The 26,000-nt window shown below is 42.8% G+C and overlaps 1 protein-coding gene across 1 annotated transcript in view; it reads left to right on the top strand.

Annotated features, from left to right (window-relative positions):
* Positions 1–4,406: 4,406 nt before the first annotated feature.
* The window catches only part of SGSM3 (small G protein signaling modulator 3), a 51,578-nt gene continuing 29,984 nt past the window's right edge, over positions 4,407–26,000 (top strand). The window contains exon 1 of the mRNA XM_042947908.1: positions 4,407–4,522. The gene's annotated coding sequence lies outside the window, so the exon portion shown is untranslated. The remainder of the gene's footprint in view (positions 4,523–26,000) is intronic.

Here is a 26,000-nt window from a genome sequence, read left to right on the forward strand (position 1 = left end):
AGGGAGCAGGCTCAATTTTAAGGAGGATGCTGTTGGTTTGGTGTGCCTGCCAGGGAAGAGAGTACATCCTGAACTTGAACCAACCAAAGAATGAGGAATGAGCCAGCATAAAAAATAAGGGAGCGCCTGGGTGGCTGGGTTGGTTGGGTGTCAAACTCATTATTTCAGCTCAGGCTGTGATCTCACAGTCGTAAGATTGAGCTCCGAGTCAGGCTCCGTGCTAAACATGGAGCCTGCTTGGGATTCTCTCCTACTCCCCGCCCCCCCACCATCTTTCCCCTACTTGCTCGCACACCCTCTCTCTCTCTCAAAATAAATAAGCATATAAATAAATGAAGTTGGGACACCTGGCTGACTCAGTTGATGAAGCATATGACTCTTGATTCCAGGACCACGAGTTCAAGCCCCACATTGAGCATACAGCTTACTTGAAAGAAAGTAAAAAGTTGAAAAAAAAAAAAAAAATCTGGAAAGCTATATAATGAAATAATGTGTGGTTTCTTGGATAATGAATTTAAGGTAGTTTTTATTTTCTTTCAGCTCTTGTGTATTTTTTCAAGTTTTTAATGCAATTTTTATTTAAGCTAAATTTTAGAATAGTTTTAGATTGCAAAGGTGGTACAGAATTCCCATATACCCCATACTTGATGTCCCTTATTCACATCTTACATTAGTATGGCACAATTAACCAATATCGATACATTATCAAATAAAGTCCTTAGTTTTTTCACTTGTTTTTGTTTTTTTTTTGTTTTTTTTTTTTTGTTTTGTTTTTTTTTTTAATTTTTTTTCAACGTTTTTTATTTTTTATTTTTGGGACAGAGAGAGACAGAGCATGAACGGGGGAGGGGCAGAGAGAGAGGGAGACACAGAATCGGAAACAGGCTCCAGGCTCCGAGCCATCAGCCCAGAGCCTGACGCGGGGCTCGAACCCACGGACCGCGAGATCGTGACCTGGCTGAAGTCGGACGCTTAACCGACTGCGCCACCCAGGCGCCCCTGTTTTTAATTTTTATTTATTTTGAGAGAGAGAGCAGAGGAGGGAGAGAGAGAATCCCAAGCAGGCTCTGTGCTGTCAGTACTGAGCTCAACACAGGGCTTTAACCCATAAACCATGAAATCATGACCTGAACCGAAATCAAGAGTTGGACGCTCAACCAACTGAGCCACCCAGGCCCTCCATCAAATAAAGTCCTTAGTTTTTAGCTAATTCCTTTTTTTTTGTCCCAGGATCCCATCTAGGACAAATTACATTAAGTCATTATAACACTTTTTAAGTACTGGAATTCATATACATTACTTATAAGGTATGTTCTTTATCAGAGATGTGGTCTAACTGACACAAAATTTAGCTCTAATTTAGCTGATCTGGAACAAAACTAGGAGTCAAGGCAGAATTTGGTTTTCCATTCTGGATCTGGTGTGACTTTATTCTTCATTAAGTGCAGAGAAAATTCTCTGTGTACAGAGAAATTCTTAGAGGCCAAATTTCTGGGGAAAATGGAGTAAGTGGTGAATATGGGTGGTAATTTTTACCTGCATGAAAAGTCCAAACTCAGGAAGAAACTGATCTGCGTTTCTGGCCCAAATTTCAAGATGAGCACTTCAGAGGACATGATGATCTATAGGAAAATACTTGGACAAAAGGTCAAATGAAATGCGGGTTTTTGGGTGAATGAAAACAAGAGGCCCTCTCTCTCTGCTCATAAACAATGCCCTTTGGCCTTACAAAACCATATATGACCTGCCCATTCGGATTCCAATGCCTTACTTGGTATTGCATGTTCCGTTACTTTTACTGGGCCCTCCTCTTGTATAGTGGTCCAGAAACTGATTAGGTAACATCCCAGGCCAAGCTGGAGTGGAAAGAAAGAGTTTGAAGAGATCCTTGAAAACTACTGCAGACCCCCTTGTCCCTAATCCCCACAGGGGGTTGCTAAGAAATAAGGTCCAGCAGAATAGTGGTTTCAAGAGGCCACATGTGAGATCAGGAGGGAAACAGACCAGGAATGCCTCAAGTTCGTTTCCATCCACGAATGATGCAGCCTTTCACTGGGTGGCTCTAACTTCCTGAGAAGTCTAAAACCATGGCTTTAAATGCTAATTGTTAACTAGTAATTTAGCTTCAAACTTTAAAAAGTTATAATTAGGATAGTACTGGTTGCCAGAGCACACGCCAAATGTATTTAAGATACATAAAGTAGGGGCACCTGGCTGGCTCAGTCGGTGGAGCATGTGACTCTTGATTTCAGGGTTGTGAGTTTGAGCCTCACGTTGGAGGGAGAGATTAGTTAAAAATAAAATCTTTAAAAAAATAAAATATACATAAAGCAGAAATGCAAACATAATGAACAGATCTCAAAGGGATTCATTCCATAGTTCCTTAAACAGCTAAGTTGCTCATTTTATTTTTTAAGTGGTTTCCATGCTCAGCGGGGAGCCCAGCACAGGGCTTTGAACTTGGGACCCTGAGATCAAGACCTGAACCAAGATCAAGAGTCAGTCACTTAATCACCTGAGCCTCTCAGGTATCCCTCATTTCTTCCAAGAAAGAAAAGAGTCAAATCATACTTCACATTTAGAAAGCATTTCTTTGGTAATAACTTGGAGGAAATAAGTATTTAAACAATATTTTGTTTCTGATCCAGATTTCATAATTTAACACATTTTTTCCAGTGCCCTGCTGTGTCCTGGGAATACAATAGTGGACAAGCCAGTCTGCCCTCCTGGAGCTTTTGGTTCCGGTATAAGAAGCAGAACTACACAAAGTGCTGAATGGCTCCTCAATAATGAGACATATACAGGTTAACATTTGAACACACCTGAAGTTCATCAAGCACCACTGAGAAAAGGTGCTCTTGGGATGTAACTTCAACAAATCCACACTACTTCCTTTGTTTTTATCATCTTGTAATCTACCCTTCAGCATGACGCAGATGCTGTTTTTCTCACCAGCTCGGTGCTTGGCCGAATTTCTTCAATACACCTGGCTCCATCCACCCTTCCTGTGGCACAAATTGTGAAGGGCTTTGCCGTGAGTGGCATTCTAGGAAGCTTTTAATAAAGTGGCATTTTTTCAGGGCACCTGGGTGGCTCAGTTGGTTAAGCATCCAACTCTTAATTTTGGTTCAGATCAGGATCTTGCGTTTCATGAGATCGAGCCCCGAGTCAGGCCCTGTGCTGTCAGCACTTAAGAAATATAACCCTTGCGAGTTGTGACATATGTTACCACAACCAAAAAGGCTGGAATCCATTGCTCTAAGGCAATGGGTTTCAGAGGGTTTAGTTGGTTTAAGAAAGCAGAATTTGAAAGAGTGCTGTGGTTGGGAAGGATAGTGAATTTGGCCCCAGAAACTGGGTTCAGAGCTCTGCAACTTATTAGTTTGACCGGGTACTATGTAAAATTCAAATGGTGAAATTCCTCCAGCTTTCACAGGGATGTTGTAAGTAACATGAAATTGCTTTGCAAAGTGAGCATAATACAGTGAGGTCAGGACTGAGACAGGCTTGTATGCGTGTAGATTTCACCTATGGTTCCATCCATGGACCCAAGCATCACCCCCTTGGAACACCATTAGTCACCCATGCATAGGTTAATAAGCAGCTCTAAAATGAAATTTATCTCTTCAGAGTAGGGTGAAATTTCTAGAAATACTATTTCTGAAATACTATTGTTTGTTTCAGGATAGAATCTGATGTCTGCTAGGACCTGGGTAATCAAATGGAGGTGGGCCTGCTACCCTCCTGGACTGTTCATTTGTACTGTGCTTTAACATTTCCTCCAACAGCATCTAGTTCTCATAACCATAAATTCACATTCTCATCTTATGGATGAGCTAAGTGTTAGCGTTGTTGAGTGACTCAAACGCAGGCTTCTGACTACACCCGCTGGATTATATATCCCCGGAGAGTGAATTTCTCTGGCATGCCCTCAACCAAATTTGTTCCAATTTGTGGCTCTTTCCAGGGCTTGTGAATTGTGTAAGAGTGGATCAGGCTGGTCTAGGGCTGGTTCTGTACACTTGTGAAGAAGGCACTTAAATATTTAGAAAACGGACATCAAGTAAGGGCCGCTCCTCTCCAGCGTCCAGCCGCCCCTATCCCGCATCCCTACTGCTGGTCCACTTCATGTTGCCCTGAGCGCCTCGGACTGCAGTGCGGACGGAAGGTCAGGGGGTATCGCTGAGCTAAAAATGGGCTTCTAAGGTCGTCTGTGCCCCAGCCCGCCGGGGAACCAGAGCTCCGGTCGGAAAGGAGGCTCGCGTGCTGGCTCAGTGAGCGCGCGGACCCCAGCTCCGCCACAGCCCAGCCGACCCAGACGACTACAGCCCCCACCGTGCCCCGCGGCCCCCGCACCCCTCCCAACCCCTTCGACTCGGCCCAGTGCGCGTGCGCGGTGGCGCCGCCGAGCGCTGACTGGGTCCCAGCGGCTGAGCCGCGGAGACGCGAGCCTGACCCGCGTTGGCACTGAGGTGGCGGGGACTGGCGGCGGCTGGACAGCTGGACATCCCGCGCCGCGCAGGTGAGTGCGGAGGGAGAGGTCGGCGGAGACTCGCTGTGTCTGCGGGGCCCGGCGCCCACACCTGCCCCCCCACGGTGAGGGTGCGGGGGCGACTGTGGACAGACCGACTGACGGACGGACTGACAGGCAGACGGGGCCGACGAGGGGAGAAGGACTGGCCGAGGCCGGGGAGAGCGGCGGGGCCGGACCTCGCAGGTGCCAGCGTTGGATGGGGGCTCTGGGCGCGGGCTCTCGCGGTGCGGGTGCCGGGCCTGCGGGGCGGCGGCTGGGCTCGGACCCCGAGCAGCTGCGCCCCCGCGTCCCTCCTCTGGGCGGGGGCGGCCTCCGAGCCCCGCCAGCGGGAACGGGGCCGCCGGCGCCGGAGCCTCGGTGCCGTGGAGGCTCGAGCCCGTATACATCCCCCTCAGCAGAAACCGCAACTCAGCCCGGGAACCCTTCTTTTTTTTTTTTTTTTTTTTTTTTTTAAAGCTGCCTTGAGCACATTTAAACTGCCAGCTCTTCCTTGGCTTGAACTTGTGACTTTCCGTCGAAGATTCAGGTCCGGGGTCAGGACACAGGCTCAGATCGAGGCTGAGACTCGTTACACACCGTCATGTGTTCGTGTTTTAACATTGGGGAAACTGAGGCATGTGTTAGCCAGGATCACCCAGCGTGGTTAGGATCGGAATTCCGAGAATTATACTTAGTTTAATGAACCAGGATGCTTTTTATATGGAGGGGAAAAAAGGTGTTCTAAAGTTTTTTTTCTGTGACAGGTGACTGCCTTATTTTCCAGTATCTTCTGCTGCAAGTGAAATCTGTGGTGGGTTACTGGCTTTTTGGTGGGTTATTGGAGGTGCCCTGGAATATTCTTTACCCTTCTCTCTTATTCCTTCTTGGTAAATTCAAGTTCCTAATGAGACCCAGATTCACAAAAACTGAGTTTTCAACCTTGACTTGATTACTTGTAGCTTTTGTGATTATGTTTGTGATTAAGTTTCTTGATACACATATATTTCCTACTCCTTTTCTTCCTCCTCTTCTTTTCCCTATCTTCCAGTTTTCTCCGAACTCCAATCGGTAGTTATATCGTCTTTGTTTTCTATATTTATTTCTGCTCTCCATGATTAATTTGTAATTGATTTTGAATGGAGGTCAGTATCTTTCTTGTCTTCCAGTAATCCCGGGTAGATGTAGCCTCAACATCACTAAAATTGTCACAGTAGCCTGCACTTGAGTCTTCTTCCCTGTGTCCCTTTTTTTCTTTTTTTTTTTTTTAAAGAATTGTGATTGTACCTCAGCTTCAGCACAGTTGTGTATGTCTTTGAGAAACTGAGATACAGTCTTTTTTTTTTTTAATTTTTTTAATGTTTATTTCTGAGACAGAGAGAGACAGAGCATGAGTGGGGGAGGGGCAGAGAGAGAGGGAGACACAGAATCAGAAGCAGGCTCCAGGATCCGAGCTGTCCGCACAGAGCCTGACGCGGGGCTCGAACTCACAAGCCGTGAGATCATGACCTGAGCCGAAGTCGGTCGCCCAACCGACTGAGCCACCCAGGCGCCCCCCCTGTGTCCCTTTGTAAGCATGGAGATGTGTGATCTGGTTGAGAGGGGAGGGGGGTGAGGTGTTTCTGTTGATCCCATAGGAGTAACAGGTGAACGTGAGCAGAGCATTAACTTCAGTTAGTGTATGTGCTGCCGCAGCAAGCACCAGAACATCACCTTTAAAAGGCTGTGAACAGGGGCACCTGGGTGGCTTGGTCGGTTGAGCGTCAGACTTCGGCTCAGGTAATGATCTCACGGTCCGTGAGTTCGAGCCCCGCGTCAGGCTCTGTGCTGCCAGCTGAGAGCCTGGAGCCTGCTTCTGATTCTGTGTCTCCCTCTCTCTCTGACCCTCCCTCGCTCATGCTCTGTCTCTGTCTCAGAAATAAATAAACATTAAAAAAATTTAAAAAAAAAAGGCTGTGAACAATACTTGCTTAAATAGTTTCAAAAAGCATACTAATCTTGTGAATTTAGAAACTTGTCAGGTTGACAGAAAAGTTGGTGAACTGGAATAGCACCTGACAGAAATGAATCTGACATTAGGGTGAAATATTGAGACAGGAACTCTGGAGAAACCCCTCTCTCTTATCGTACAGCCATCTATCTGTGCCTGGGGTGGATGCCGGGAACACCTTGTTGGCTTAGGAAGTTAAACAATGTCCTGTGTGTTTGTGTTTTCAGTTTCTCTCTTCTTAGTGCTCGATGAGTTTTGGCAGGAGCCCAGAATCTTGTGCGTTTGATGATTTAACATCAGTTTCATTGGCTTGTTCTCCGGATTGTGTCTATTTCCTCAGCTGGTGACATCAGTAATTTTCCACAGCAGCCATTCATGAGCTCATGCAGACTGTCACAAGGAAGTGGAATAGCACAGAGGGTGGTACACAAAGAAGTAAGGATCTTGTTTCCTTGCCATCATACATATTTTTAAAAATGTTTACTTATTTATTTTGAGAGAGAGAGTGTGTGCATGCTTGCATGTGAGGGGGGGGGGGGCGGAGAGAGAGAGAGAGAGAGAGAGAGAGAGAGAGAGAATCCCAATCCCAAGCAGGTTCCATGCCACCAGCGCAGAGCTTGACCCAGGGCTCCAACCCATGAACCGTGATCATGACCTGAGCCGAAATCAAGTGTCGGACGCTCAACTGGCTGAGCCATCACACAGTAACACATAGACTGAGATAGGAAATCCAGACTGAAGCACAAGCTATGCAAGAGGGTTTAGAACATCAGAGACCAGGCTTCTTTCTGCATACAGTAATAATCATCAATACCATTTATTGGATTTCTTCTGTTTGCCAAGTGCTGTAATTGTCACAGTGAGGTGTAGGTATTATCATTCTCTCTTTTTTTTAAAATTTCTTTTCTTGTAAACGTTTATTTATTTTTTGAGAGCGCAAGCCGTGGAGAGGCAGAGAGAGAGGTGAGAGAAATTCCAAGCAGGCGCTGTGTGTTCAGCACAGAGCCTGATGCAAGGCTCGAACTCACGAACTGTGAGATCATGACCTGAGCTGAAGTTGGTTGCTTAACCAACTGAGACACCCGGGTGCCCCCGTTCTCTTTTTATGTATGTCAAGTTGAAGTACAGAGGTTAAGTGATTTGCCTGTAGACATTGTAAGTAACAGATTCACATTCAAGCCTATCTGACTCTGCCATCTCTGCTCTTTTTATTTTATTTTTTATTTTTTTTTTAATGTTTATTCATTTTTGAGAGAGCACGAGTGGGGGAGGGGCAGAGAGAGGGAGACACAGAATCGGAAGCAGGCTCCAGGCTCTGCGCTGTCAGCACAGAGTCTGACGTGGGGCTTGAAGCCACGAACCGTGAGATCATTACCTGAGCCAAAGTCAGAAACCCAACCCACTGAGCCACCCAGGTGCCCCATCTGCTCTTTCTAATTGTGCTGTACTACCTTACAAAAAAATAAGTTCAAATATTGCTTATTCTGAAAAAAATATAAAACCTTCCTGTGATCACATTTCTTCTTTGAACTACTTCCATTTCTCTTCTTTTCCTTTCTGGGCTTGTTCTTGAAGGGCAAACACTATGCCCATCATTTCCTTGGACTCCTTGGTTCATTGCAGTCTGGCTCCCACTGTCTACTCTGTTGAAATGTTTTCGTGAGCTCCACTCAGCTATTTATTGAGTATCTGCTCCACCATCTTCTAGACATACAAAGAGATTAAGACATGGTTCTTGCCCTGGGGGAGTTAGGGACTAATGAGGGAAGAAAAAGAATTGTATACATGTCAACATGATGTGTTAAACTACTGACCAAGCAATCTTTGCTCTTGGGAGTTGGGGGAAGAATACTTCACTGAGAAAGTGACTCTGGACTGCCACCAGAGAGAAACTCTAAATTGTTCCATGCTATCAGGACTGCATGATTAGGTGTAGACTTTTAGGAAAAGCTGTATCTTGCCAGTGAAAGATGATACAGTCGAAATAGAGTCTGACAGTCCTGGGAACTGAGCCTCAATTTCTTTTTTGTAATACCTGCCTACAGTGTAAGCTCCATGAGAGTAGGGCCTCTGTCTTTTTCACCACTTCCCCCTAGGTAATCACTAAGTATCTGTTGAATGAATACTTCATCGGATGTGGTATTCAGAACACGGTAGTACTCTGAGTAGTACTGTATGACAAATAACAAAGCTTACTTTTAGTGTGGCTTAGGAACTGATTTTGAAGACACCATTGTTTGGATAGTATCCATATAATTATCTCTCCTTTTCGAACATTTAGCCTCATTGATGGTCTTAATTCATAAATGAGAAATGTTTATTTATTTTTTTGGTGGACACAGTTAACTGCATCTTCTAACATTATGCCTCTCTCTCGGTTATAAACACATTCCTACTTTTTCGAAGTGTGATGCAGGTTTGGTATGTATAGTTTTTTTCTCTGCTAATGTGAATTGTTTTGGAGAAGTTAACTTCTTTGGCATTATTAAGTAACTTTGTCAATAAGAGTAACATTAGAAATGAGATTCAGGGGACACCTGGGTGACTCAGTTAAGCATCCGACTTCGGCTCAGGTCATGATCGCATGATTTGTGAGTTCAAGCCCTGCATCAGGCTTTCTGCTGTCAGCACAGAGGCCGCTTCCGATCCTCTGTCCCCGCCCCCCACTCTGCCCCTCCCCTGCTCATGTGCTCCCTTTCGCACGCTAGCGCTCTCTCTCTAAATAAATAAATAAATAAACAAACAAACATTAGAAATGAGATTGAGGGGCACCTGGCTGGCTCAGTCAGTGGGACATGTGACTCTTTATCTCGGGGTTGTAAGTTCGAGCCCCATGTTAGATATAGAGGTTACTTAAGAATAAAATCTTTAAAAAAGCAAAAAAAAAAAAAAATCATATTGAAAGCACTAATCAGAAGGCTTACCCTTGGTAAGGGGCTGATTTCCAATAGAGGTAAGAGACTTTTCTTCCTTAACAAAATAATATGAATATTCCTGGTCTTCTCTAGAGATCTGATTAGCCTTCTAGCTAACATTCTAAAGACGTGTATCAACAGTTCATTTCCTTCTTCTTGTGTTTGAGTTTCGTTTGTAAATATCCTTAATTTGTGTGACTTGAAGTTAGGGTTAAAGTCCAAATACCACTTTTTTTTCCCCCTCCACTTTCAAAGTGTATGGAGTATAGTAATTAGGAACACTTACAAATGAAGTTCAAATTCTGCTCATCCACGTTACACTTTGAAAACTTAACACAAGTGATGTAACTTCCCAATGCCTCATTTTGCTCATTTGTAAAATTGGGATACCTACTACTGCTACCACCATAGTAACAGCTAATATTTGTTGGGTGTTTATTATATACTCGGCACAGTTCTAAGAGTTTTACTTATATTACCTCGGTCTTCATAATCACAATTGTTAGAATTATGCCCACTTAAGGTGAGGAAACAGTCACAAGCTAAGTAACTTGTTCAAGGTCTCAGAAATAAGTGATGGAGTCAGAATTTGAACCTGGGTAGTCAGACTCCAGAGTTCGTGCTCATAATCTTCTACTTCATAGGGTTGTTTTGAAATAATCTATGTAAATAAATAAAAATAATAATCTATGTAATAAAATAATCTGTGCAATGTGACTCTGATAGGCAGTCAGCAAGTGTTGGCTACTGTAGTTAGCTTTGAGTTTATAAAGTGTTTCACATACATTTTCTTACTTGGTTGCTGCAGGTACAACAAAGTGTTGTTGTGACCACCACCTACTTACAGATAGGAACTGAGGCAGAGTTCGGTCACTTGCGCAAGGTCATACAGCAAGTGTAGGGGGCTATACCTTGGCTTTCCTCCTCCTCTACACCTGGATTCTTATGTTGGATTTGAGGTATCACATTTTGAGAGAATTTAGTGAACATAAGTTGTTTCAGCCTGCCCAGCATCCAGTGTAGGTTTTTCAGGGAATAGCAGCTCAGATTTGCTTTGAGGAAACAGTCCATCCCTGACCTAGTAGGTGGGTACGTGACCCAGGTTAGGCCAATAGATGTTAGGCAAATAGATGTATTCCTCTTTTCATTTGAATGTTAGGTTGAGTGACACAGTGACAAGCTTCCTTCATCACAACCATGGATTAATTCCTAATATGTGGATACTGGAACTGCTCTGTATTTGTTCCCAAAGACCTGATTCTTTAGCTTTTCCTCAGTTCTGTGCTCTACCTCCTATCCTTCCAATAAATCTTATGTTACATAATGTAAGTTACCCAAAGTCAGTTTTTCTGGCTTGCAGTTGAGACTCCCTTAACTTACCATTACAAAGCATAAGGCCATGTCACTTAGAAAAGAGTTAAAACAACTGGTTAACTTTAACCTGAAGAGAAGAGAAATCTGAGAGAAGACTTGAAGACTGTCTTCAAATATTTGAAGCATGTAGTGTACAAAGTGTCCCTAAAAAAGAGTAAAGACTAGACTTTACTAGGAAACAGATTTCTGTGCTATTAGAGTCTAAAAGAGCTATTTGAGGATGGATGGGCTGTCTGGTCTATGGAGGTAGATCTAGGCACTAACATTGTTCAAGCCGGGGCACCTGACTGGCTCAGTTGGTACAACATGCAACTCTTGATCCCAGGGTCATGAGTTCAGGCCACACATTGGACTTAGAGCTTACTTTAAATAAATGAATAAGTAAGTAAATGAAAAAAAAATTAAAATAGTTCAAGCCAAGACAAGTTGCTCACTTGGGAGGAGTAATAGGGATATAATAATCTAATGGGTTGTACTAAATGACCTATAAAGTTCTCTGCAATTATGAGAAAATTCTTTTTTTTTTTAAGTTTTTAAGTTTTTTATTTTGAGAGTGAGAGAGCATGAGCGGGGGAGGGACAGAGAGAGAGAGAGAAAGAGAGAGGGAATCTCAATCAGGCTCCATGCTGTCAGCACAGAGCCCAACATGGGGCTCGAAATCACCAATCATGAGATCATGACCTGAGCCAAAATCAAGAGTCAGATATTTAACCAACTGAGCCACCTAGGTGCCCCTAAGGAAATTATTTTCTAATTTTTTTAATGTTTATTTATTTTTTAGAGAGATCATGAGCAGGGGAGGGGCAGAGAGAGAGGGAAACAGAATCCGAAGCAGGCTCCAGGCTCAGAGCTGTCAGCACAGAGCCCAGTGTGGGGCTTGAACTCACAAACTGTGAAATCATCACTTGAGCCAAAGTCAGACGCTCAACCAGTTGAGCCATCCAGGTGCCCCACAATATAGTTTCTTATTTATTTTTTTTAATTACTTGTTTCCCCTCTAGAATGCCAGATTCTAGAAACAAAGGATTTTTATCTGTTTTGAGCACTATAGTATCCTTATCCATTGTAGCATGGTGCCTGGCACATAATAGGCACTCAATAAATATATATTGAATGTATGAATATTTCCTCCATGCAAAATCACCATTCATTCTGCTTTGTATTCTAGGAACATAGCTCATTCTGTCAACTTTGGATCTTTTCGGTTAGTTGCTTTCCTTATTCTCTGGTGCCTTTTTCATTTCCTCTTTTCTTTGTATCATAGCACTTTAAGACTAGAAGTCTGAGATCATCCCCTTCACAAGGACTGGAGATCCCAATATCATACAGTTCATTAATGACAGAAATAGGGTGAAGGTGGTGGTTGACAGTTAATCTTCTTATTAAACTGTAGTGCCCCTAAATCTTGCTTAGGTCAGCCCCTTATAGAGCCTAGCACAATGTATTCATGTCCCTCAATGAATTATTAAGTCAATAAATAAATATGTGTCTCCTTTATGAAGGCTGTTCCATATCTACCTGTATTTATCTCTTTATTTCTTTGAACTTCGATAATATTTGTAGTTTGTTCTCTTATTTTTAACTGGCCTTGTCTTGTTTACCATTTCATGTGTGTATATTTGCCTGGTCAATGAAATTGTAATCCCATAAACAAGAGGCCTAACTACAAATCCCAGTGCTATGGGACGCCTGGGTGGCTCATTTGGTTGAGCATCTGATTCTTGGTTTCAGCTTGGGTCTTGGGATCGAGCTCCATGTCAGGCTCCATGCTCAGTGTGGAGCCTGCTTGGGATTCTCTCTCTCACTCTGCCCCTCTGGCTCTGGGCTTCTCTCTTCATGTGCTCTCACTCTCTCTCCCTCTGCAGGAAAAAAAAAAAGAAAGAAAGAAAGCAAGAAAGGGAGGGAGGAAGGAAGGAAGGAAAGAAGGAAGGAAAGAAGGAAGGAAAGAAGAAAAAAATACCCAGTCCTGGGAAGCAGTATAATAGTGAAATACTACACAATAGAATTTTCTGTAATGATGGAAATGTTTTTGTGTGATAACATTTTTCTAAAAATCTTTTTTTTTTTTAACGTTTATTCATTTTTGAGACAGAGAGAGACAGAGCATGAATGGGGGAAGGTCAGAGAGAGAGGGAGACACAGAATCTGAAACAGGCTCCAGGCTCTGAGCTGTCAGCACAGAGACCGACACGGGGCTCGAACTCACGGACCACGAGATCATGACCTGAGCCGAAGTCCGACGCCCAACTGACTGAGCCACCCAGGCGCCCCATTAACATTTTTCTTTATGCAGTGTGTGTGTGTGTGTGTGTGTGTGTGTGAGAGAGAGAGAGAGAGAGAGAGAGAGAGAGAGATTAAATAATTACATTTATCCTCATTACTCAAAAGTAATCAGTAAACATTTGGATGACATTCATTTCTTTTTTCTTAAGTTTATATATTTATTTTTTAGTAATTTCTATACCCAAGTTGGGGCTTGAACTCACAACCCCAAGATCAGGAGTCACATGCTCTTCCAACTAAGCCAGCCAGGCACTCCTGGGCATTCATTTCATTATTCATTCATTCATTGTAAATTTTCCAGTTTTTCCACAGTGAGTATCTATGACTTTTATAACCAGAAAAAAATATTAGTGGATTTGTGTGAGTGGGTTTTTTTTTGGTGTGTGTGGTTTATTTTTGTTTTGTGATTCAAGAATAGGTAGAAAATGCTATAGGGAAGCCTGGGTGGCTCAGTCAGTTAAGTGTCTGACTTCGGCTCAGGTCATGATCTTGTGGCTCGTAAGTTTGAGTCCCACATCAGGCTCTGTGCTGACAGTTCGGAGTCTGAATCCTGCTTCAGATTCTGTGTCTCCCTCTCTCTCTGCCCCTTCCCTGCTCATGCTCTGTCTCTCTCTCTCTCTCTCAAAAATAAACACTAAAAAAAATTTAGAAAATGCTGTAGGCAAATAAAGAAACAGGATAGTAAAGTTTGGAAATGAATTAAAGTTCATTTTTTAAAATAGATGTATGTTGCAGAATGCATGTGTATTTTATAAATATGTATATTCTTTAAAAGTTGCTGCAGCTTTTATTTTTGTAAGTTATATTTTCTTTTCACATTAATTCACATAATATAAGCACATTATATTCATCCATATTAAGAAGAACCAAGTGCTTAGGAAAAAGTTACAGGAAAATTTTACTAACCGATGTAAGCCATTAGGAAAAGCACAAGTATTTTAACAACACAAGATATTGCATTTAAGAACTAGAAAGCACAAACTAAAATATTATATTGATTTATTATACAAAATTTAAAAGGTAAATCTGGAAGCTCACTGACACAATAAAAAATTCCAAATTACTTTGATAAAATGAATGGTTATTACCTAATGAAGGGACCTAGAATTTATAGATTTTCCACTTGGCCACTATGGCCAGAAAGACCAACAAATGTGTGAGGCATTGTTCGGAAATGTTTTGGAAACAAAACAAAATAATATTACATCCTTTATTTTATTTTAAACTGAGATGGTTCTGAATAGTTTGTGTTTTTGTGGTAGAATAATAGATTCCTTTAATTTCTAGAAAAGGACAAATAATAAGCATGAAGGATCACCCTTATCGCTACCTAACATTGTATATAAATTACTATGTAATTTATTAAATTACATTAACAATTGTTATTTGACATTATGGATTCATTTGGCCCTCTTTCTATCTGACTAGACTGAAAGCTTAATAAGGCAAGGATTCTGTTTTGTTCACTGTTATCTCCTAGAGTCTAAAATGGGGTCTGACCCATAGTAAGCACTCATTATATTAAATGAAAGGATGATGCCTGCCATGTGAGGTTAAAGTAAAAAGATGAGGTCTGTCAGTTTGAAAAAGTAAGGGGTGGGAGGAGACTGACTGAGATTTACAGTGGCATTGTGTCAATAGTAGCTGGATGTGTTGGGCACCGGATTTTTAGTTTATCTATTGCTGTGTAATAGTCACTCCAGAATTTAGTGGCTCAAAAAAACAATTATTTTTATTATCTCTTGCTCAGGAGTTGACTGGGCTCCACTAGGCAATTTTTTTGTTCTTGTTGTTTTTAAGTAAACCCTGGGGCACCTGGGTGGCTCAGTGGTTAAGTGCGTGACTCTTGATTTCAGCTTAGGTCATGACCTCATGGTTGTGCGATCAAGCCCCATGCTGGGCTCCAAGCTGGGCGTGGAGCCTGCTGAAGATTCTCTCTCTCTCTCTCTCTCTCTCTCTCTCTCTCTCTCTCTCTCTCTCCCCCCCTCCCCCTCCCTTCTTCCCTCCCTCCCTTTCCCTCCCTCTGTCTCCCCACTCTTCCGTCCCCCCATCCCTCTCTTTCTCTCTCTCTCAAAAAAAGTAAACGATGCACAAGGTGGGGCTCAAACTCACAACCCTGAGATCAAGAGTTGTATGCTCTACCGACTGAGCCAGCCGGGTGCCCCACCACCAGGCAGTTCTTGCACGGGGTATCTCAAGCTATTGCAGTTAGCTGGAGTTGGGGCTGGAGTCATCTGGGAAGTTTCCTTACTCACATGTCTTGGGGTCGATGGTGGCCATCAGCTGGATCTCAGTTGAGGCTGTTGGCCGAAACACCCACACGTGGCCTCTCCATTTGACCTTACCTACCTCACAGCGTGGCAACTGTGTTCCAAGAGCTTCTATTTCAAGGAAATAAGGTAAAAGTGCATGGCATTTTTATGACATATCCCCAGAGGCCGCATAGTGTCACTTTCACCATATTCTCTTGGTTGAGGCAGTCACTGAGCTTTGCCTGGGTTCAAAGAGAGGGTACATAGACCCCACTATTCAGTGGAAAGCGTGTCAGTGTCACATTTTAGGAAGAGCATGTGGGATAGGTTATATTGTGGCCCAGCTTTGGAAAATATTGTCTCTATGCTAAGTGTATGAAACTGTGCTAGGGGTTCTAAATACTTTTTCAGCACTTTAATCTGCAGGCACTACACCATAATTTACTGATAGGGTAACTGAGGCTATGAGAGATTAAATATTTTACTCAAAGTCCACACAGCTAAGTGGCAGAACAAGTTGTCAAACCCAGGACTTCCTGCTCTTACTGTACCATGTATATATAAAGTGAATATAGGTTTCTTCACCAAATCTGAAACTACTAAGGAAGGTGTATTCAGGTAGGTACCTCATAAAACAGGTAATTAGATGAGTCACTCGGCAAACATTTATTAAATCCCTATTAAGTACTAAATGCTGACAAGAATTCACGCTTTAAGGAGCTTCCAGTTTATTAGAGATAAGGTAGACACACTAGTTTAAAATGAGAGAAATGTAAGTACGTAAGTGGCATTTGATAGGTACAAGTAAATGTTGAGAGAAAGGACTGGGGAAAGCCTCACAAAAGTGCATTTGAGTTGCGCACCGAAAGTTGGATAGGATCTGAACATTCAGAAATGGGAAGTGGCCTTCAAAGCGGGAAACAATATGAAAAAAGAAACAAGATGAGATAGCAGTGAGTGGTCTAGATGGCTGAGGCATAGGGTACGTGCAGGGAAAGTGAGAGCTGACTCAGAAGGTAGATTGAGGACCACTGAAGAAGATGAGAGAACTCTGTAATTAGTGCTGTGCTTCAGCAAAGATTTAGTGTTTATTTAACATGAATGGAAAGAGAGTCTGGAGGCACAGAAACCTGTTACAGTGGCCCAGAAAAGTGGGGTGAGGGTCTGGGTTAAGGCAGTGGAGATAGACATGATTAGACATACTTTTAAATGTAAAATCAATAGACTTTGGAACTGATTCACTGTGAGAATAAGACAAATATAAGAGCCAGAAATTACCCTAAAAGCTTAAGAGTCTGAGTGTCTTAGAAGAAGAAATAGGAAAATCGAAAAGAATCATCTGAGATGGAATAAAAATAGATTCATTTGAGAACCCCAGATTTTGATGTGTAATGATTAAGTCAGCTGAAACCATCCAGCAGGAAGTTGGAAATATCAGGAGCGTTGCTATGGCTAGAGGTAGAGACTTGTGGCATATCTGTACAGTAGTGACAGCTAAGTCCCCCTTAGCAACAGGAACGGATTCCCCAGTAGGAATCCATTAGGAGTGGATTAAAAAAGAGAAGCGTGATTTGGAGAATGTCTTTTTTGGGGGGTCTGGGGAAGAAGAGGAGTCAACAAAGAAGCAGTTAAGTAGGGAAGGAAAACCAGTGTGGTCAGTGCCCTGAGAGTCCTAGAACAGTTTCAAGAAACCCAGGTAAGTCAGCAGAGTCAAATGCTGCAGGGAGTTTAAAGAAGTGAGGACTCCATATGTGACAAGGAAACCACTGGAGACCTCTGAAAGTCTGGGTGTTGAGAGAGGAAGCTAAGTGCAAAAAGCTTAAGGAGCAAGTTGACGGAGGAGCAAGTTGGTGATTCGACTCTGCCTTTGAAAATGCAGCAGGGAGGCAGAGGAAGGAGAGCTGGAAAGGTAGGAGGTTTGAGTAGGTCCAAGTTGCCTTGTTTGGGTTTGTTGGAATTAAGGATGAGGGTGAACCGAGCGTATGCACTGCACACAAAGCCAGCAGAGAGGAAGACTGGAGATGCAGTTGTGGAAGTGGGTGGAAGGTTATTATGGCTGGAGGACTTAGCCTGTGAAGGAAGCAAGCTGTATCTTCCTCTGGGAGGAAGGTGGAAAGAGAAAATAGTGACAAAATGGGGCAGGTTTTTAAAAATTTTTTTCAAAATATTTATTTTTGAGAGAGAGACAGAGACATTATGAATGGGTGAGGGACAGAGACAGAGGGAGACACAGAATCTGAAGCAGGCTCCAGGCTCTGAGCTGTCAGCACAGAGACCAATGCGGAGCTTGAATTCTTGGACCGTTAGATCATGACCTGAGCCAAAGTCATATGCTCAACTGACTGAACCACCGAGGCACCCAAAGATGGAGCAGTTTTGACAGGAGGAGGAGGAAGTTGAGGAAGCCTTAGCTGAATGACCTCAGCGTCATTAGAGTGGAAACCAGGTCATCAGCTGGGAGGGAGTGAGTGGCAGCAGAGAACAGTTGGGGGTCTGAAGAAATGGGGAGAAGGCTTGAATGTAGCACTGAAGGGAACATCATAGAAAGCCATTTAGAGATGAATGAAAGTCGCTGAGCAATAGTGAGGATAAATTTCCTGGAGTAACATGAGCAAAGAGAGCAGTGCGAACTTACCTGGGACTGGATAAGACAAGAATTTCAGTGATTAGTTCAAAATGGTACTGTAGTTCCTACAATGTAGAAGTTAAGTGTGTGGACCTGATTGTTTAAATCAGCAGTATTAAGTATGATATACAAAGAGATAACAAAAAGTAGATTATCTAATGGAAGGTAGGTCCACAAAAAGAAAAAAAAAAAAAGCTGTGGTCTACTTAATCCGAACTTTTACAACAGCAGGACAGCCTCTCATAACATCTCTCCTGGGATTTCTTTTGGTAAATGATGCTGGTCTAAGTGTGCTCCAGTCTGCTGGTTCCCATGTTTTCCCCAAGTTTTTGATTCAATTTTAGGTTTGAATAGTGGAAATTAGAGACTTAGCTTCTGGTCTGGCTGTGTCACCTGTTCACTGTATGGTTTTAAATCAGTCTTTGGACCTGTTTGGCTTCAGTTTCTTTTTTTGGGAAAAACAACAACAACAACAACAACAACAACAAGCGGGACACGAACTCAAAAGATCCTTCTAGTTGTGTCATGCATGACTCTGTCGTTCATGGCTGTGCTAAGTGCCTTTGTCCTGTACCCGGTATTGAAGAAGCTAATGATCTCTAAATACTGGTGCAGATCTGTTGGAGAAATTAATTTGCTCTTATAATATGGGAATTCACTCCTGATTTATCTGCTTAATTTGGAATTTTCACAAAGATTGATGTTCCTTTTTTTTAAATGTTTATTTTTGAGAGAGAGAGACAGCATGAGCTGGGGAGGGGCAGAGAGAGAGGAAGACAGGATCCAAAGTGGGCTCTGCGCTGACAGCAGTGAGCCCGATGCGAGGCTCAAACTGATGAACTGTGAGATCATGACCTGAGCTGAAGTCAGACGCTCAACTGACAGAGCCACCCCGGTGCCCCAAAATTGGTGTTTCTTAATCCAGCTGCTTATGTTATGTTTTAACCTGGGCTCCACTGGGCTCCATACCCCAAGCCAAGGTGTTTTGTTCTCACACACCCACAAGTAGCTTCGGTTTTCCCTGGAGATTGTGCTGCATAGTTGCCAACGACAGCTGTGCTGGTCAGTGTGGAATAGAGGGACAGCTTAGTACACAGTATGTTTAGCAGTATGTTAAATGCTCAATAAATACATCATTCCTTCTTTCATTGGTACCTTCTTTCTAATACCTCCATCCACTCACTGCCACAAAGTAAATAGGAGTGGATTACCATACTTTAGAGTTATTATGTAGGTATTTTCATATCTGCAAATGAGAAATTCCCAGTAATTTTATAGTCTGGCCAAATAAATGACTTAAAGCAGTTTGCTGGGGAGCCTGGGTGGCTCATTTGGTTAAGTGTCCGACTCTTGATTTCAGCTCAGGTCATGATCTCACAGTTGTGAGATCGAGCCCTACATTGGGCCCCTCGCCAAGCATGGAGTCTGCTTGGAATTCTGTTTCTCCCTCCCTGTGCCCCTCTCCACTGGTGCTTATACTCTCTCTCTCGCTCTAAAACAACAACAACAAAAACAGATAATGCAGTTTGTTGACCTCTGTGATTTAACTATATGAGAAATAGGAACTTTGCTAACCATCTGTCTTGTTCCTTTTATGTGCCATATGCTCCTATGTTAACAATTTAAATATAAATTTTTCAGGGGCCTTTTTTGACAGCCCTTAAGGGGCTTTATTTCCTTAGAAACTTGTGTCTGCTGTATTTCAGAGCTGCCTGAGTTGCAGGTAGCTAACCATTATTTGTCTGACTTTTACTGCTGAGTGTTTGTTACCCCCGCCCCCTGCCCTTCATAGTGGGACTGAGAAGGTTCGAGTAGTACTTTGCTTTTGCTTTCCTTATCACCATCCTGGGTACTGCCAGGCTGTAAATCCTAGGAGAATGTTCCTGGAAGGGACTCAGGGAAGTGACCAGACTGCCTCAGATAATTAATTGTTTTATGGAAAGACCTAGAGTAGCCTAGCATGGGTCAGAAGTCTGCATAGGAGATGCTGTGCGGGATGCTGGGGTGAGGTTCCTGTTCCCCTGCTCTGTGTTTCCACAGTCTGTGCTCTGCCTTGCACAATCGCACCTAACTGTTGCCTAAAAGAGCACCCTCTCTGGGCGCCTGGGTGGCTGAGTCGGTTAAGTGGCCGACTTCGGCTCAGGTCATGATCTCGTGGTCTGTGAGTTCGAGCCCCGCGTCGGGCTCTGTGCTGACAGCTCAGAGCCTGGAGCCTGTTTCGGATTCCGTGTCTCCCTCTCTCTGACCCTCCCCCGTTCATGCTCTGTCTCTCTCTGTCTCAAAAATAAATAAATGTAAAAAAAAAAAAATTTAAAAGAGCACCCTCTCTCACTGGTTACAAAGAAAATATTACAGCAGTCCAGCTGTAAGCCTGTGGGCGCAGGAGTGCAGCTCAAGATAGAACTGATTACTGAAGTCACCACTCTGCTCCTGATGCCAGTTTGGGGGAAGGCAGTTGACAAATGTAGATGAGATAGTGGGTCTTCACCTCACATGTCTTCAGCTCTAAGGGAGATAAAGGGTGAGGTGAACAATAAACATGTTTTCAACAAGGATGATTGAAGTACGGAGCCAATTTAGAAGATTAGCACCACCAGCTGCCTTATCGTGGTGTTTGGTGGGGCCCACATTTCAAGACTTTTTTTTACATACTGAAGAGTAATTGATTTAGCAGCATGCTGTGAGAGAAACGGGGTTCTGAGGTCTGAGAAAAGATGTTCTGGCTGGAGCATGGTGCATGTGCTGAGGGCGAGTGAGAGGTGCATGTTGAGAAATGAGGCTGGAATGGTGAGTGGGACTGCTAGGTCATGCAGGGTCGGACTTTTTCCTAAAGTCAAAAGGAAGCAAAAAGGTTTGAAAGAGAAGGAAATGATCAGTTGCGTCTTAAAAGGACCTCTCTGGCTGCAGAGTACAGATGGGGTGTGGGGCACGGGGCCAAGACTGGAGGTAGAGATCCCCAGTCGAGAGACTTGTAAAAACCAAAAACCATGATAGTGAAAAATGATGACAGCCCCAACCGAGAAGTGACAAAGTTTGGAGAGAAACAGGAAATTTCCGAAAACATTAGGAAAGACCTAAGATTTGAAGGGTGGAGGTGGGAAGATGAAGGAGAATTCATTAACCATGAGGTCCAATTCTGGCTGGAGAAAGCGGTGGATAGGTTGTCATGCCAGTCTCCTCAGATAGGGACCACCGGAGGCGGGCAGAGTTCGTGATGACTTCATTTGAGAGCATGGTATTTTGAGGACTGTGGCAGAGTGGTCCAGTGGGCAGCTGGATGTGCCAGCCTGAAATCTGGGGGAGAAATATGTTGTGGGATGGAAACTGGATCATCTGCTTGTAGGTGTGAACCGAAGCCATGAGAGCCCGTGAGTGTGCAGGAAACTGGAGGAGGATCTAGGACAGAACATGACGGCAGTTTAAGAACTGGCAGGGGAGGAACCAGGAAAGGACTCCAGAGGAGCAGCCAGCAAGGCGGGGGGAAAACCGAAGGGTCACAACCCTTGCACACCCTGTACTGTAAGAACTAGAGTGTTGTCACCAGATCTAATGAACATCTGCTATGGATTGACCTTTAATAGATCAGGCACGTACTGAGGGCGCTAATAAAGCAGAGACACAAAATGCAAAGAGGAAATGGAAATAGCTTGGCATGAGACATTTCGTAGAAATAGCAAAAGTCATCTTGGAAAAAAGCTAAATGTTGTTAGACTTCCATACTCATTTTTATTTTTATATTGATTAAATAGGGGAGCACCTTAACCTTTCTATTCTATGGCTTTCTAAAGGTCTTTAATTTTTTTTCATGCTTGTTTGAATAGGTAACACATTCAAATAGTTCAAAATTCAAAAGGTACAAAGGGGTATTTAAGTAAAAAGTCTCTCTGCCACCCAGTTTCTCTCACAGGCAGCCTTCTAAGTCTTATGTGAAAATGTCCTCATTTTTGTATAGATGTTTACCATTCTTGTCACTGTTTTGCTCCTTGCTTTTTTCACTTAGCAACGTATCTTGGAGCTCATTCCCTGTCAGTACATAAATAGCGGATCCATTCTCTTTTTTGACAGCTGCACACTGTTCCCTTATATAGTTGCGGTGTAACTTACTTAACCATTCCCCTACTAATGGATATTGAGGTTTTCTAATATTTTTCCATCGCAAACAATGCTGTAGGGAGTGTGCTTCTGTAGGAGTCATTTTCCTGAGGTGTGGGATAAATTTCCAGAAGTGGGAGTTGCTTGACCAAAAGATCTCCAAAGATTTTAATCCAGTTCTGCTTATTAGAGTTCCTGGCACTTAGAAAGCCTTCAGTGAGTGGTAGCTATTACGAAGATTAATGTTGTAGATTGATATGTTATAGATAGTATATTAAGTATGTTGTATGATATGTTATAGACAGACAGGAAAAGGGGCACCTGACACAAACCTGAGGCAGAAGGAGTGTCAGAGAGGGCTTCCTGGAGGAGGGAATGTTTGGGCTAAGCCTTGAGTCAGGTAAAGTGGAGGGTGTTGCAAGCAGAGGGAGCAGAAGAAGCCCAGCACAGGAGCGTACAAAGGAGTTTGTTGCATGTGGGTATCTTCCAGGAGTTTGGTATCCCCTCCTCAAACAGTCAACACCTGCCACGGGTCAGGCCCTGGGCTAGGTACCAGATAGATATAGGGCAGATGTGTACATATATAAATTACAGTATACTATGAAATAAACAGTAGGTACAGTGATTAGTTTTATCAGAGAAGGGGGGTAGAGGGCATGAAGGTTGGAAGGAAAGGTGTTCAAGGAGGTTGCATCTGAGCTAGAATTCGAAAGAATGGTCAAAGGGTGGTTTAGCTCAGTCGTTCTCAAAGTGTGTTCCCTGTACCACAGCATCAACATGACCTGGGAACTTGTAAGAAAGGAACAGCCTCAGGCTCTGCTCAGACCTTCAGATGCAGAAATTTAGCTTTATGGGTAGCACCTGGCTGGCTCAGTCAGTAGAACACATGACTCTTGATCTTGGAGTTGTAGGTTTGAGCCCCGTGTTGGGTGTAGAGATTACTTAAAAATAAAATCTTAAAAAAGAAATTTAGCCTTTTGGGTTTTGAAAAGTCCTCCAGATGATTCTGATGCATTCCACAGTTAGAGAACCACTGGTTGGGATTATTTAAGGGGAGGGAACAACATTGTAAAGTTAGGGAGCCATAAACTCTATGATATTGTCGAAAGGTAGCTTGTATTTTTATTATTTTTTAAAGTAGGCTTCATGCCAAGTGCAGAGCCCAACACAGGGCTTTAAACTCATGACCCTGAGATCAAGTTTTGAGCGGAGATCAAGAGTAGGATGCTTAACCATTTGAGCCACCAAGGTGCCCCTGGAATATAGCTTATATTTTCAAAAAGTAGTTATTTTATATACCAATCTAAGGAAATGAGATAAATAAAACTTTTACGTTACATGATCAGCTGAAATCACTTATCTTGAAATTTTAATAAAATGGTCACAAGCCCTATAAGCCCATATTATGTGGGAATTCCAACACCCTCCCCCAGATTTTTCAGATTTAACCCATTTAATCTTCATGAAAACTCTATAAAGTAGGAATTATTATCCCTATTTTTAAACTTTTTAAAATTTATTTTTGAGAGAGAGAGAGGGACAGTGAGTGCACAAGCCAGGGAGGGGCAGAGAGAGAGGGAGACACAAAATCCAAAGCAGGCTCTGGGCTCTGAGCTGTCAGCACAGAGCCCGATGTGGGGCTCGAACCTATGAGCTGGGGGTCATAACCTGAACCAAAGTCAGATGCTTAACCAGCTGAGCCACCCAGGCGCCCCAATTATCCCTATTTTTAGACCTTTCCATTGGTTATTCCCCAAACAAGCTTCGAGACTCTTAGGAGTAGGGCAGGCTTTACTGAAGATAGGGGATGGCAAAGGGGTTTTACCCTGCAGGAACACAACTTCACTTGGGGTTTAGATTGTCCTTTCCTGAAGAGGCATACTGTCTTCACCCTCCAGATCCCCCAGCCCACAGGCACACTGAGTGTTAATGTCTCATCGGTCCCTTTATTCTAAAGGATGCAGCTCCTCACCTTGTTTTTGGACTTCTCTTCCCCTCCTCTTTATAGTCTAGGCCGCCTCTAGTTCTGTTCTCCCCTGCTTCCATATTTCTGTTCATTTCTTCTTTTGCTCGGCAATTGACAGATCTGTCAATTCTTCCGCTCCTTCAAGATTTACCTTCCACTTTAATGTGTGGAGCTTATCAAGGTATTTTTCAAAACAAAGATTAACCACCACCCCCCCCAACTCTAGGAGGCATTCTGGAACCAACTATTAAAATAGTAATTCCTCACTGTGCTATAATTATAATATTGTAAAATTTTAAGTATAGGGGTCATTAGGTTAACTGCTTCAAATGGCATCATATTAAACTCTAATACGAATAATCTGTTATTAACCTAATCTCATACCTCGATTTCTATTTACAAAGCTGACACTTTATTTTTTTTATTTTTTATTTTTAAAAAACTAAATCCAAGTTAGTTGACATAAAGTATAATGATTTCAGGAATAGAATTTAGTGATTCATCACTTACATATAACACCCAGTGCTCATCCCAACAAGTGCCCTCATTAATGCCTCTTGCCCATTTGGCTCATCCCTCCACCCAACACCCTGCCAGCAACCCTCAGTTTGTTCTCTGTATTTGAGTCTCTTATGGTTTGTCTCCCTCTCTTTTTATCTTATTTTTGCTTCCCTTCTCTATGTTCATCTGTTTTGTTTCTTAAGTTCCACATGAGTGAAATCATATGATACTTGTCTTTCTTGGACTTATTTTGCTTAGCATAATACACTCTAGTTCCATCCACATTATTGCAAATGGTGAGATTTCATTCTTTTTGATCGCTGAGTAATATTCCATCGTCTGTGTACACACCACATCTTCTTTATCCATTCATCAGTCGATGGATACTTGGCCTCTTTCCATACTTGGGCTATTGTTGATAGTGCTGCTGTAAACATTGGGATGCATGTGCCCCTTCAAATCAGCATTTTTGTATCCTTTGGATAAATACCTAGTAGTGCAATTGCTGGGTCATAGGGTAGTTGTATGTTTGTTTTGTTTTGTTTTGTTTTTTTGAGGAACCTCCATACTGTTTTCCAGAGTTGTTGCACCAGTTTGCATTCCCACCAACAGTGCAAAAGGGTTCCTCTTTCTCTGCATCCTCACCAACGTTTGTTGTTGCCTAAGTTGTTAATTTTAACCATTCTGACAGGTGCGAGGTGGTATTTCATTGTGTGTGTTTTTTTTTTTAATTTCTTTTTAATGTTTATTTTTGAGAGAGAGAGAGACCGAATGTGAACAGGGGAGGGGCAGAGAGGGAGAGGAAGACACAGAATCCTCCAGGCTCTGAGCTGTCAGCACAGAGCCCAGTGTGGGGCTCAAACTCATGGACTTCAAGATCATGGCCTGAGCCAAAGTTGGATGCTTAACAAACTGAGCCACCCAGGAGCATTGTGGTTTTGATTTGTATTTCCCTGATGATGAGTGATGTTGAACATCCTTTCATGTGTCTGTTAGCCATCTGTATGTCTTCTTTGGAAAAGTGTCTATTCATATCTTTTGCCCATTTCTTCACTAGATTATTTCTTATGGGTGTTGATTTTGATAAGTTCTTTATAGATCTTGGATACTAACCCTTTACCTGATATGTCATTTACAAATATCTTCTCCCATCCCATCAGTTAGTTGCCTTTTAGTTTTGCTGATTGTTTCCTTGCTGCGCAGAAACTCTTCATCTTGATGGGGTCCCAGTAGTTCATTTTTACTTTTGTTTCCCTTGCCTCCAGAGACATGTCAAGTAAGAAGTTGCTGCAGCCGAGGTCAAAGAGGTTGTTGCCTGTTTTCTCCTCTAGGATTTTGATGGCTTCCTATCGTATGTTTAGGACTTCCATCCATTTTGAGTTTATTTTTGTGTAAGGTGTAAGAAAGTGGTCCAGGTTTATTCTTTTGCATGTTGCTGTCCAGTTTCCCAGCACCATTTGCTGAAGAGACTGTGTTTTTTCCATTGGATAT

This window comes from Panthera leo, chromosome B4, assembly GCF_018350215.1.
Source record: "Panthera leo isolate Ple1 chromosome B4, P.leo_Ple1_pat1.1, whole genome shotgun sequence".
Lineage (NCBI taxonomy): Eukaryota > Metazoa > Chordata > Mammalia > Carnivora > Felidae > Panthera > Panthera leo.